We start from the raw sequence: 15511 nt of genomic DNA on the forward strand, positions 1-15511 counted from the left end.
TGTGAGATGTGCATGGTGGGTACAGTTAGGCTATGTTCACACATGGCGTTTTTGCTGCTTCTTTTATGCAAATTAAAAGCTGCGTTTTACAGTACCATCAAAAGCTATGAGATTTCAGAAATCTCATGCACACACATTGTTTTTTTTTCCTGATCAAATTGGAAAACTGCTGCATTTTTGAAAACTTCAGCATGTCACTTCTTTCAGCGTTTTTGCAGCATTGTTTCACCCATAGAAACAATGAGTAAGTGCAAAAAAGCAGCAAAAACGCAAGTATCAGGTTTTGCTGCGTCTTTGGTGCAGAAGCTCAGGAGCAACAGGCACTAAACTGTCAGCATGAAAAATGCAGCAAAACATGCTTTTTTAAGCAGTTTCTTTACGGCCAAGAGAGCAGGTTTTGCCTTCAGAAAAAAAAAGCAGCAAAAACTCAACATGTGAACGTAGCCTAAAAGGCAGTGCCACTTTCAGGATCTACTAACTGAGGTCATTGAGGATTATTATCTATTAACCCTTTTGTGAATGGTTAATGAAAATTATCTTGATTTACTTGCAAGATGTAGGAGCTGCTAAACTATATACATGATATATACCGCAATAGCACAATATACCTCATTCATTTATACATTCACCGAGGCTGAAAACGAGAAAATACTGTATAAGATTTATTTATCACTAATGATTAATGAGTCCGTATCCCTAATATATAATGTATCACACCGGGGTGACCTCTTATGTCTTCAGTCTAGCCGCTTTTATCTGGATGCAGGAGAAACTGACTTTGGGCTTTCATGTGCCACCACAGGTCATACATCCCATACACAGCCCCCAACATGGATGGACAGTGGCTGTAACACTACACTGCAACTCTAGCCTGGGCTATGGGGATTCACTTACAGAAGCATCTCTGGAATGGGCTGTTCTAGGCTAATTTATGATTTGGACACTAGCATAGAAAGTGGACATGATGCATCTTGTTTGAAGCCTTTATCAGCAACTTTTGTCTTTGTACTGTGTGAGTTACGTGATATATCTTTAGATGTATTGGTCCTCATTAAATCAGAAAATTCAACATTTTCAACCATGATCAAATAGTTTCAGAGGCTTCAGTCCCACTGGATTATTCATATCAGCCACAACCATAATGCTCCTCCATTCCACCCTGCGGGGAACATGCCAGACCCATTCAGCCAGTTTTTTTTTACCTAAATCATTCCCACTCCATAATGCAATGTCGTATTTTATAAATATAAAGTAGAGGCAGAGCCCCTGATTCCAGCACTGCATTAAAGGGTTATTCTCAACATACATCTAAAGGAGCGCACCGCTCCTCTGCCTCCTGGCTTTCAGTTTGCCAGGAGTGGTGCGCTCCTGCTTTTTGACAGTTCAGACCAGCGGGCATGGCCGAGCTTCTGGCCCAAACTGTGCGCTCTCTGATACTGCGCGGGGTGGTCTATTCAGCTCCAGACTAGTGTTGAGCTAGTATGTTCTGTCCGAGTATGCTCGGACCGAGCTCCGAGTATTTACAGCTGCTCGGTGATATGGTTGAATCGCTCCCGTGTACATGATTTGCAACTGTTTGACAGCTTTATTACATGTGAGGAATGTGTAAGAAATAGACATTCCTCACATGTAATAAAACTGTCAAACAGTCGCAAGTCATGCACACGGGAGCGATTTAACCATATCACCGAGCAGCTATAAATACTCGGAGCTCGGCCCGAGCATACTCGGCGAAAGGGTTAATAGAACATACTCACTCAACACTACTCCAGACCAGTGCTATAAACTCTACAGCATAATTAAAAGGAGGCATCAAAAGGGTCATTATTAAAAGGAGGCACCAAAAGGGTCATTAAAGGAGGCGCTAAAAGGGTCATTATTAAAAGGAGGCACCAAAAGGGTCATTATTAAAAGGAGGCATCAAAAGGGTCATTATTAAAAGGTGGCACCAAAGGAGTCATTATTAAAAGGTGGCACCAAAGGGGTCATTATTAAAAGGTGGCACCAAAGAGTCATTACTAAAAGGTGGCACCAAAGGGGTCATTAATAAAAGGAGGCACCAAAAGGGTCATTATTAAAAGGATACACAAAAAGGGTCATTATTAAAAGGAGGCAGTAAAAGGGCCATTATTAAAATGAGGCACCACAAGGGTCATTATTAAAAAGAGGCATCAAAAGGGTCATTATTAAAAGGTGGCACCAAAGGGGTCATTATTAAAAGGTGGCACCAAAAGGGTCATTATTAAAAGGATACACAAAAAGGGTCATTATTAAAAGGAGGCAGTAAAAGGGCCATTATTAAAAGGAGGCACCACAAGGTTCATTATTAAAAAGAGGCACAAAAAGGGTCATTATTAAAAGGAGGCACCACAAGGGTCATTATTAAAAATAGATACCAAAAGGGTCATTATTAAAAGGAGGCACCACAAGGGTCATTATTAAAAAGAGGCATCAAAAGGGTCATTATTAAAAGGTGGCACTAAAGGGGTCATTATTAAAAGGTGGCACCAAAAGGGTCATTATTAAAAGGATACACAAAAAGGGTCATTATTAAAAGGAGACACAAAAAGGGTCATTATTAAAAGGAGACAGAAAAAGGGTCATTATTAAAAGGAGACCCAACAAGGGTCATTATTAAAAGGAGGCACAAAAAGGGTCATTATTAAAAAGAGACACCAAAAGGGTCATTATTAAAAGGTGGCACCAAAAGGGTCATTATTAAAAGGTGGCACCAAAAGGGTCATTATTAAAAGGAAGCACCAAATAGGGTAATTTTTAAAAGGAGGCTTCAAAAGGGTCATTATTAAAAGGAGGCATCAAAAGGGTTATTATTAAAAGAAGGCACAAAAAGGGTCATTATTAAAAGGAGGCCCAATGGGGGTCATCATTTAAGGGAGGTACAAAAGGGGTCATTAATATAAGGAGGCACAATGAGGGGCATTATTATGAGAACTTGTAAGGGGGGCATTATTATTTTTATTATTATAAGGAGGCCCAGGGGAAATTATTATTATTATTAGGAGGCACAGGGGGCTTTATTTTTATAGGAAATGGAGCAACCATATGGTGGGTGTTCGCAACAGGTTTTGCATAAATGAAAAAAACTGTTTAGTGCAGTATCACTTTTTTGAATTTATTTTTAGAAGGATACATAATTTGAGCTCTAATAGAGCGGAATAAAATTAGTGACAGAGTCTCTTTAAAGGGAATCTGTCAGTAGGATAAACCCTCCTAAGCCTTCTATATGGGCATGTAGGTCATAGGAAGCTGAATAAAATGATACCTTGATATCTGTAATCCGATGTCTTAATAGATTGTGAGCCCTCGCGGGCAGGGTCCTCGCTCCTCCTGTACCTGTCGCTGTCACATTGTGTTCAAGATTATTGTACTTGTTTTTGCTATGTATACCCCTTTTCAAATGTAAAGCGCCATGGAATAAATGGCGCTATAACAATAAATAAATAATAATTATTCCAGAGAAACCCACTCTTTTCTTAATATATGCTGTTAAGATCTATGGGTGGGACCTAGATCTCCCTGTGAATCTGCTTCCAGAACTTATTTTACATGAAAGGAGTGAGTTATCAGTGTAAGCCATGTAATGACTGACAATCTGCTCTCCTGATCTACATGTCTCACACTGGTAAGGACCCTTTTCATTTAAAAAATGCTGTGGAGGCAGATTCTCAGGGAGATCTATGTCCGGCCCATAGATCTTAACCGCTCATTTACATATTAAGAAAAATGTGGATTTCTCTGGAATAAAACATCAGATATCAAGGTATCAATTTATTCAACTTTCTATGACCTACACGCCCATAGGGCCGACTTAGGAAGGTAGATCCTACTGAACGATTCCCTTTAAGACCCAGTTCAGATGATTGTATTCAAAACTGTCTGTTTTTCATCCAGAAAAAAACTGACGATTTTTCATCTATATGTATTCATTTTTACATATAGTTGCTTTTCTGTGTCTCTTAGTAGCTCATGCATTTGAAGCTTGACATTTTGTTCATGAACTAAAGAGATCTGGATGAACAGTTTTAAGACTTCACAGAAACAAGTGGTGCAGCGGAGGGAAAACACATAAAAAGGCGAATTTAAGAATGTTAAGGAATACATGCTTTGCCATTCAGTTTTGGAAGATATGGGTGTCTGCTGGAAGGGCTCTTTTAATCAGCAGCTTCCAATCTGCTAGCAAGAAATATATTTCCTGACCTTGCTTCTATAAAGCTATGTTTAGCTCTAGTGACTCCTTTCTTTCTCACCACCCACATATATCCATACATACTAACTGCATGTGTAGGTGGAAGTCACCTTTTACATCTGCAACCATTTGGCCAATATTTCCAAGCTCTGATTGCTTCTAGATCTTTTACAATTAGATCAGCACTTAATGAACCTTTATGTTACATTGTTTATGCTGGATGCACACATAGAATTTTTGACAGCATTTTTACGGCTTTTTCATTTTTTTTAAATAATTTAAAAAAAAATGCCATTTTATGCTGCTTTAAGATCTATACCAAATTATTGAAAAATCTATGTACAGTGTTTTTAGTTTTGGTCATTTTCACATTTTTTTTATGCAGAATGCTGTGGATGTAGAGGTTTTACTTGAATTTTTACAATAGGCTTCTAGATAGGATTTAAAAATTCCTAAAGACGTCTATGTTGAAAGAAAAGGAATAAAAGCATGTTCTAAATTTTTAAAAATATTAAAAATGCTATGAAAAATGCTTAAAATTAGTGATGTTTTTGTACAAGCATTAGGATGTATTACATAGAACCTAAGATATAAACAAAATGATCAAATATTCTGCAGTAAGTAAATAAATAGTAATATTGCATATAAATAACATAGGGTAGATCTGGGCTCTGCTCCATCTGCCCTGGTCCGTTGAACTTTCTGCTGCTCCATGTCGGGCTTTGCAGGTGGCCTGGCGTGCTTCCATGTGATGAACGGTCTGGGCCTATTCAATGGCTTCTAGGACACACTCCAGGGGCTTGGTATTGAATCTTAGGCTAGACTTGCAGTTTGTGTGTGCACAGCAGCTTAGCTGCAGGACGTCTCCTGTAAACCAGCAGCTTCTAGTGCTTCTTCATACTTGTCTGCAGCTTCTAGTGACTGCGGAGTTCTGTCGGCTACCTGTCCCGGGTGTCTTGGATCTCTTCTCTGTGTCCGCCTATGGTTTTCAGGATGTCTTCCTGGCTGAGAACAGCTTCCTTGGTTGCGGACTCTCCTGTTACTACGGAGTGTTATCTGCTTGCCAGCGGTTTCCTGACATCTTCTGCCTGCCTGCAGTTTCCTGAACTCCACCTGCTTGCCTTCAGTTTCCTGACGTCTTCTGCCAGCCTGCGGTTTCCTGCACCACCCTGCTTGCCTGCAGCTTCCTGATGTCCTCCGCCTGCGTGCAGTTTCCTGAATTCCACCTCCATGCCTTCAGTTTTCTGACGTCTTCTGCCAGCCTGCGGTTTCCTGCACCCCCCTGCTTGCCTGCAGTTTCCTGATGTCCTCCGCCTGCCTGCGGTCTCCTGAACACCTGCTTGCCTGCAGTTTCCTGACGTCTTCTGCCTGCCTGCGGTTTCATGCACTCCAGCTGCTTGCCTGCAGTTTCCTGATGTCCTCCGCCTGCCTGCGGTGTCCTGCACACCTCTTCTTGCCTGCGGTTTCCTGACGTCCTCCGCCTGCTGTTTCCTGCACTCCTCTTCTTGCCTGCGGTTTCCGACATTCCACCTGTCCAGTCCCTTGACTCACCAACCTGCTGCACTGTCACCCGTTGCCCATGTGCCCATCAGGACCTTAGGCTTAAAGGATCCACCTCACCCAGTGTGCCCCTTGAACCTCTCGTAACAACTAAGTTCCCTATGTTATCAACATGTGCTATTACTATTCATTTACTTATTACAGGGTATTTGCTCATTTTGTTTTTATCTTAGGTTCTGTTTGTTAAATGGCCACAGTGTGAATGTACACCTATATATTGCACTTATACCATCATTTGCTCTGGCTCAGTTTTTTGGTTTGTGTAATATATAGTTATATAGTTGGTATGGTTTACAAATGATAAATGTCTATTAAAGGGAATCTGTCAGTAGGATCAACCCACCTAAGCCATCTATATGGAAAGGGGAACAATATGATACCTTGATATGTGAGATCTGATGTCTTGTTCCAGAGAAATCCATGTTTTTCTTATATGTAAATGAGCTTTCCAGGCTATGGGATGGACAAAGATCTCCCTGAGAATCTGCCTCTAGAGATAATGTTAAATAAAAGGGGTATTTACCAGTGTGACATAAGTAACTAACACAGAACAGGAGAAATTAATTTTTTCTTCTTGCAAACACATTTTTTGCAGCTCTCTGAGCTCTGCTGAATTGTAACAATATTGCAGCCCTGTTTGCGTGTGAGATGGAAGTTGAAGCTGAGAGGAAACTGCAGATGTGTCAGGTATAATCACACACAGCTCTGCAGTGAGATCAGGAGAGCAGAGAGCGGCCATCACACATCACACTGGTAACTCCCCCTTTTATGTAAAATAAGCTCCGGAGGCAGATTCTCAGGGAGATCTATATCTGGCCCATAGATCTTAACAGCTCATTTACATATAGGAGAAACATGGATTTCTCTGAAAAAGATTGCAAATATCAAGGTATAATTTTATTCAGCTACCTACAAGTTTAGAATACTTAATAACAACAGCTTGAAAAATGTTTTTAAAATCAGAAATGTTGGCCTACTGAAATGTATGCTCAGTAAATGCACTCAATACTTGGTCGGGGCTCCTTTTGCATCAATTACTGCATCAATGCGGCATGGCATGGAGGCAATCATCCTGTGGCACTGCTGAGGTGTTATGGAAGCCCAGGTTGCTTTGATAGCAGCCTTCAGCTCGTCTGCATTGTTGGGTCTGGTGTCTCTCATCTTCCTCTTGACAATATCCCATAGATTCTCTATAGATTCTCTATGAGGTTAAGGTCAGGCGAGTTTGCTGCCAATCAAGCGCAGTGATGCTGTTGCATTTAAACCAGGTATTGGTACTTTTGGCAGTGTGGACAGGGGCCAAGTCCTGCTGGAGAATGACATTTCCATCTCCAAAAACGTTGTCTGCAGAGGGAAGCATGAAGTGCTCTAGAATTTCCTGGTAGACGGCTGCGCTGACTTTGGTCTTGATAAAACACAGTGGACCTACACCAGCAGATGACATGGCTCCCCAAACCATCACTGATTGTGGAAACTTCACACTGGACCTCAAGCAGCTTGGATTGTGGCCTCTCCACTCTTCCTCCAGACTCTGGGACCTTGATTTCCAAATGAAATGCAAAATTTACTTTCATCTGAAAACAACACCTTAGACCATTGAGCAATAGTCCAGGTCTTTCTCCTTGGCCCAGGTAAGACGCTTCTGGCATTGTCCATTGGTCATGAGGGGCTTGACTCATGGAATGCGACACTTGTAGCCCATGTCCTGGATACGTCTGTGTGTGGTGGCTCTTGAAGCAATGACTCCTGCAGCAGTCCACTCCTTGTGAATCTCCTCGAAAATTTTGAATGGCCTTTTCTTAACAATCCTTTCAAGGCTGCGGTTATCCCAGTTGCTTGTGCACCTTTTCCTACCACACTTTTTCCTTACACTCAACTTTCCATTAATATGCTTGAATACAGCACTCTGTGAACAGCCAGCTTCTTCAGCAATGACCTTTTGTGGCTTACTCTCCTTGTGGAGTGTGTAATTGACTTCCTTCTGGACATCTGTCAAGTCAGCAGTCTTCCCCATGATTGTGCAGCCTACTGAAACAGACTAAGGGACCTTTTTAAATGCTTCAGAAGCCTTTGCAGGTGTTTTTTGTTAATTATTCTAATTTACTGAGATAATGACTTTTGTGTTTTCATTGTCTGTAGGCCATAATCATCAACATTAACAGAAATAAACACTTGAAATAGATCACTCTGTTTGTAATGACTCTATATAATATATGAGTTTCACTTTTTGTATTGAAGAACTGAAATAAATAACTTTTTGATCATATTCTAATTTAGTGAGAAGCACCTGTATAACTTACATGCTCATATAAACGGCTTAGGACTGAACTTAATTTCTCCATCTTCTCCATTGACTGTGCGAGTACATCAGACTGCACTCGGGTGACATCCACATGACACCTGTTATAGCAGAAGATGGAGTCGCTCAAGTTTAAGGGCCTCATCTATGCTATATAAGTCTGACAGTTATTTTAGGTGAAAACAACAGCTATGAATGTTCCTTCTTGTATCAATAGCGTGTCCTTGGGAGAAGATAAAGTGATTCTCCCTGGCCAGATGTTTCTTCTTGTAGCAATAATTTGTTCTTGCAGAAAGATGAAATGACCTTGCTAACTAGATAAGTCTAATTAAATATTTTAAAGCATACAGAAACTAGCTTTTTTCGCTTGTTCAGCTAAACTGTATAATCGAACCATATATGGCAAATCCGTTTCCTGCCTTTAGGGTGTATATTAGCCCTGTGTTTTGTAATAAAGTTTTTAGAGTATGTTTAGACACAAACATCCTGTCCTGTGTCTTCATTCTCTCCGAGCTCGTAATCCAAAGGATAGAAGACCCAAAATTCAGTGACGACAGCTGGCGCCTCGAACAGGGACCTTGAGTTAATCTACCCAAGGGTGCTCGACCGGTCCGAGACGTGGGACGAGTGAAGCTCTCTGTTGGTGATATATACAGCGCTGAGGTAAGAATAACTGTTATATTCTACCTAATTATATCACTGCATAGAAGAGACTCCCTCACCCCCGAGCGGTCGGCTCCCCAGGTAATTCAACAGATTGTTGTCTGGCTCAGGTCCCTTTGAACCAGTAGAATCCCTCAGATAAATTGACAGTCCTGCCTTCTATCCTTTGGAGAATTTAAGAATGAAAGTATGGATCCGATGATTGTGGTGTGGGTGTGTCCCGGGATTGATGTTTTTGGTCTGTTTTTTCTGGTTGGCGTATAAGTCCCAGAGAGGCTAGTAGTGGAATGGTTCAGAAACCTTTGTGGCCCATTGTCTAAGTGACCATTGTCTAAGTGACTGAGGAGTCTCTTCTAGGTGAGGAGAACCGAAAAAAATGGGGAACCAAAATGCCAAGGAAGGCATTATAGCCAAAGACTTAGTGGTACGCAGAGAAGGGAAACAGGCACTGATTGGAATTGACAAAATATTGTGTAAAGCGGGAATGAATGAGAATGGAGAGATGAATGGAGAGAAATGGAAATCCTTCTTTAACTCCTATCATGGATGGCTGAAAGATAAGGGTCTGTTAGGGACAGTAGATGTATGGATGAATGCATGCGCTTATTTTGAAGGAAAGATTGAAGAATTAGGAGACGGACGTTACAGACTGACAAAAACTGGAATGACAGATTTTCCTCCCTGTCCGCTCCCGACGTCACCCCCACCCCAGTACCAGAATTCCCAGGAACCTAAATGTTGGGTTTGCCCCAGATGTGGACAGCAGAATCCCTTGACAGTAGACATCTGTGTGGCATGTGGAGGACCGAGACCCCACCCAACTAGTCTATTCCCAATGAGGACGGTAGTTGTGCCAGGAGCACCGGGTGCAGCAGCAGCAGCAGCAGGGGGGGATGCAGTGGTTCCAGGTCAGGAAGCTCGTACAATGTTAATGTATAGACCATGGAGTCCTTCAGAGCAGTTGGCACTGATCTCCCAGCTGCCAGATCCATCCCAGTCCCCTATGGGTTTTGCTAGAATGATCACCACCATACAGGATACGTATCATGCCACTAGAATAGATCTGCAGGGGGTAATTAAGGGAAAATTGGCAGATGAAGCCCGCTATGATAGGTTGATAGATGAGACAAAAAAACAGTATGCCAATAGGACCGGACCCGTAGATGCAGAATCTAATGATGCAGCAGCTGGAGTCCTATTCGCAGCAGCGTTGGTAAAAGCATGTCAAGACAGGCAAGCAGAAAAGCAAGTTACACTAGAAGATAGAGTGCAGGGAAAGGAGGAAGATCCTAAGGATTATTTCTATGCACTAAAGAAAACCTGGTCAGAAATGGGGTTCAACCCCGGGAATAAGACTAGTGAGAGGGTATTAGCAAGTGCTTTCATGAATGGACTAAAGAAAGAGATTGCAGAGAAGGTAAAAGCAAGTAGACCGGACTGGAGATCAGTGAAGGCAGAAGATTTAGCTAGAATAGCTCAGGGGGCACAACATGACATAGCGCAGGCAAAAAGAGCTGCCAGAATACATATAGTAGAGACGACCCCCAGAAACAACAGAGGCAGAGGACGGACTGAAGGAGGAGGACAGAAACCGTGTTACGGATGTAAAAAGCCAGGACATTTTAGAAAAAACTGTAGGACCAACCCGTATCCAAATGCTCAGAGTACGGGTCCTCCAGCCGACCAAACAACGCCCCCATAGGATGAGGGTAGCTTGCACATGAACCCCCTCATCTCCTTACCCCCAACTCCCAGTTGTATAGTGCAGGTGAACCTACCAGGGGGACATGAAATCGATTTCCAAGTAGATACGGGGGCCGACAATTCAGTAATTACGCAAGGTGATTGGCCATATACTGACACTGATTTTTCACATCATGTCATTGCCACCCCCTTCAATTCCCCGTCTGTCCTGCTTCCTGTCACTAAAAGAATTCCCCTGCAAATTCAAGGAGCTACTGTACATAGCCAGCTCATGGTATCGCCCCGAGGCCAATGTAACCTTTTGGGAAATGATGTGTTGTCCCAATTACAAGCACATATTGAGTATCATCCCGATGGCACTGTCACCATGACCCCAGGTTTAAAACCAAGTACCCTTTGCAAAATTATGTCACTAGATATTGCCAGCATAGAAGAGACAAATGAGTTTCCCCCGATATTGGAGCAGGCTGTACCACATGATTTTTGGGCCTCAGACAAAACAGATGTTGGTAGGTTAAGAGTTCAACCAGTAATGGTGAAATTAAAACCAGGAGCCATCTTGCCTCAACAGAAGCAGTATCCCCTTAGCTCGGCTCAGGAGAATGCCATAGCCCAGCAGGTCCAAAAATTACTACAGAGAGGAGTCCTAGTCAAAACCCAGTCCCCTTGCAACACTCCCCTGTTCCCAGTAAAGAAAAAGAGTGTGCCAGGACAACCAGCCGCATATAGAATGGTCCATGACCTCCGGTTGGTTAACAAAGCCACAGAACTTCTAACACCAGTTGTGCCCAACCCGCATACTCTTCTGTCACAGATACCTTCTAACTCTCTTTGCTTTTCAGTGGTTGATTTGGCAAATGCATTTTTCAGTGTACCATTACATCCTGACTGCCAGTACCTGTTTGCTTTCACATTCCAGGGTAGTCAATATACATGGACAGTGTTGCCACAGGGTGCCCAGAATTCACCCACAATGTACACTGCAAGTCTGCAGGAAATACTGGAGGGATGGTCTGAACCACATATCGTTGTTTTGCAATATGTCGATGACCTGCTCATTTGTGCCCCCTCCAGGAAACAATGTCATAGTGCAACTATATCGCTTATGTTGTTTCTCTATCATGCTGGCTGCAAGGCATCGAAAGATAAGCTTCAGTTTTGTAAATCTTCAGTCACCTTTTTGGGACATTGCATTACACCAGGAGCTCGTCATTTAACAAATGCACGCAAACAAGCAGTACAGGCATTCACCGTCCCCATTAATGTTGCAGCCCTCAGAACTTTTCTTGGACTTGTTTCCTATTGCAGACAGTGGATTCATGCCGTCTCTATTTTGATGCAGCCCCTCTATAACTGTCTTACCCCAACACCTTTTGTACTAACATCAGAGGCAATAGACTGTTTTTATTCTCTCAAGAACCGTATTTTGGCCGCTCCAGCTTTGGGTACCCCTAATTATGAGCTCCCATTTACTCTGTACCTTCATGAACAAGCTGGACATGCAGCAGGAGTTTTAACTCAAACACACGGTGATAATCAGAGACCTGTTGCCTACTTTAGTGGCAGATTGGATGCGGAGCCAGAGGTGCACCATCCTGCGTACGTGCTCTGCATGCTGTTGGACTATTACTCCATAAATCCGCAGACATTGTTCTTGACCACCCGCTCACCGTTCTAACACCTCATGATGTCTACACTATATTGAATCAAGTGCAACCCGCTCACCTCTCAGCAGCACGTCATCTCAGGTTACAATGTGCACTGTTAATGCCTCCCAATGTTTCTTTACAGAGGTGTACTACCCTGAATCCAGCAACTTTGTTACCTCTCTCGGATCTAAAGGAGGAGTCAGGTACTGTGCTTTTTAAGGAAGATCCAAGAGAGGAAGTTCCTCATGACTGTGTACAAATGATGGCACAAGAAACGGCAGGTTTACCTACTGTATTTGAACATGAATTACAAAATGCAGATTTTGAATTTTTTGTAGATGGATCCCGTCATCAGGACGATTCAGGTACCTTCCATACTGGATATGCAGTTGTCTCCCTCAATGCAGTAATCAAGGCAGAACCAATGCTCCCACACCAGTCAGCTCAAGAAGCTGAACTTAGGGCCCTAACCGAGGCCTGTAAACTGGCGGAAGGTAGTATTGTTAACATTTACACAGATTCTAGGTACGCATTCGGTATATCGCATGATTTTGGTCCAATATGGAAGTCAAGAGGTTTCCTGACGGCAGCAGGACACCCCATTAAGAATGCTGATGCGGTCCAGCAGTTAATTGATGCGCTACAACTACCCAAACAAGTAGCTGTCATAAAGGTAAGAGCACATACCAGACGCACCGACCAGGTAAGCAGAGGAAACGCGATGGCAGATGCAGCGGCAAAAACAGCAGCCTGTAAGCCGCAACAAGGGTCAACAGTACGTCAGTTAAATGCCCCTAAAAACCCCTTTGTGTCGGAGGACATCTTATCCCAAATGCAGGCTCAGGCTCAAAAGGAGGAGGTTGATAAGTGGTTAAAGGAAGGTGCATGCCTGAATGAAGCAAATGGGGTATGGGGGAAAGGGACACGACGATGCCTTCCAAGGGCACTGTACCCAGCAGCTGCCCAGATACTACATGGGCCGACACACCAATCTAAAACGGGTGTGATGAGTGTGATGCAGAAACATTGGGTGGCACCAGGATTCTCCACCTGTATTGAAAACCTGGTACAAGGGTGCATGATATGTGCTACACATAATCAGGGTAGAGTAGTTAAAACACCACCCAAACACACCCCCCGGCCCCTCTATCCATTCCAGAGACTGCAAATTGATTATATTCAGCTGCCAAAGTCAGGATCATGGGAATATGTGTTGGTCTGTATTGATTTGTTCTCAGGATGGCCAGAGGCTTTCCCGATTGCCAAAGCCACGGCTGCGGCAACCGCAAAGAAACTGCTTGCGGAGGTGGTCTGCAGGTATGGGGTACCTGAGGTAATTGAGAGTGACAGAGGTACACACTTCACAGGTGAAATAATGAATGAAGTCATGTCAGCTCTAGGAATTCAACAAGCATTCCATACCCCGTATCACCCACAAAGTAGTGGTAAAGTGGAAAGACTGAATGGGACATTGAAATTAAAAATTCAGAAAGTCATGGCTGAGACAGGAAAACCATGGCCGGACTGTTTACCACTTGCTCTGTTTTCAGTAAGATACACGCCTAATAGAAAGGCTGGACTCTCTCCATATGAGATATTGTTTGGCAACGTACCCAGCCTAGGGTGTTTCTATCCGCAAGCATTAGAAATGAACAACCATGTGCTAAGTTCCTATGTGAGGGCTTTACACAAAAAGATTAAGCAAGTACATGATAATGTCTTCAGTTCTCTTCCAGATCCAGATCAAGACTCTAGCAGCCATACGCTGCAACCTGGAGACTGGGTGGTTATAAAAAGACACGTGAGGAAAAGCCTAGATCCACGGTTTGACGGACCCTTTCAAGTTCTGCTGACCACAAGTACAGCCGTTAAGCTAGAGGGAAAAGAGACCTGGATCCACGCGTCCCATTGCAAAAAGATACTAGGAGAACCAGCGGACAAAGAATGATGACATTGTTTATACTTACCTGCATACTTGCGACCACAGGTGCATGGACTAGGTTAGGCACCATGGATGGAGACGACAATAGATTCATTAGACACCATCTTGCTCTAATCGATGGACTAAAGGAGCAAAACCAGACCATTGCTAATTGTTGGATATGTACACATGCCCCTGTGACGTCCACTAGCATACCCTTTCTCGCTGTCCCAGTCTCATGGGAAGAGATAAACTTTTGGGTGAACTGTTCAGATACTTTGGCCAATAATTCCACACAGAGATTTTCCTTTCTAAATCCCGCAAATTGGTTTAAAGGTATTGGTGGGTGGTTGGCTGGTATAGTACAAGCTATTTTACAGGTTTTGCTAATGTGTCTTGCGGTTTATTTGGTTTTTAAGCTTTTTTTAATGTGTATTCAGCGTTGTACTAAAAGAAAACATAGAAATTCTTATTGATAAATGAAGGAACAAAAGGATGGAATGTTATAGCAGAAGATGGAGTCGCTCAAGTTTAAGGGCCTCATCTATGCTATATAAGTCTGACAGTTATTTTAGGTGAAAACAACAGCTATGAATGTTCCTTCTTGTATCAATAGCGTGTCCTTGGGAGAAGATAAAGTGATTCTCCCTGGCCAGATGTTTCTTCTTGTAGCAATAATGTGTTCTTGCAGAAAGATGAAATGACCTTGCTAACTAGATAAGTCTAATTAAATATTTTAAAGCATACAGAAACTAGCTTTTTTCGCTTGTTCAGCTAAACTGTATAATTGAACCATATATGGCAAATCCGTTTCCTGCCTTTAGGGTGTGTATTAGCCCTGTGTTTTGTAATAAAGTTTTTAGAGTATGTTTAGACACAAACATCCTGTCCTGTGTCTTCATTCTCTCCGAGCTCGTAATCCAAAGGATAGAAGACCCAAAATTCAGTGACGACACACCCTTAAGTTGAACAGAGGGATGGGAAGGGATAAGAGGAATGGGGTTTAGGTACATTAATAGTTTATGATCCAGTCCACCCTAAAAGAGCACATTTTTTGTTCCTAATACCGAGTGTCAACCAATCGAATCAATATTCAGAACAATAAATATTTATGTTATTTTCTTCTAAAATAAAGCATCTCAGCCTTTTTCTAAACCTTTGATAGTTCCCGCTGTGACCGGCTTTTGAGGTCTGCTGTTCCAAAAATTATTTGTTCTCATGGTAAGGAAGGCTTGTCTGCTTCTGAGACTGAACCCTTCTTCCTCCAGACGGAGGAAGGGCCCTCTTGCCTTTTGAGGGAGTTTTACATGAAACAGCTTTTGACCATAATTTTTGTATGAGTAATTTATGTACTTGTACAAGTTAATCATGCCCTTTATCATTGTTCTAACTTTTCTTTGTACCTTTTCTAACTCCATGGCATCCTTTTTCATCTATATAGCTTCCCATGGGCAGTTGTCTGAGACAGTCGGGTCTTGGTGCTGCTCTGCCCTTATCTACATTGAGGT

This window comes from Phyllobates terribilis, unplaced genomic scaffold, assembly GCF_046119375.1.
Source record: "Phyllobates terribilis strain yellow unplaced genomic scaffold, ASM4611937v1 Scaffold_3__8_contigs__length_932513732, whole genome shotgun sequence".
Lineage (NCBI taxonomy): Eukaryota > Metazoa > Chordata > Amphibia > Anura > Dendrobatidae > Phyllobates > Phyllobates terribilis.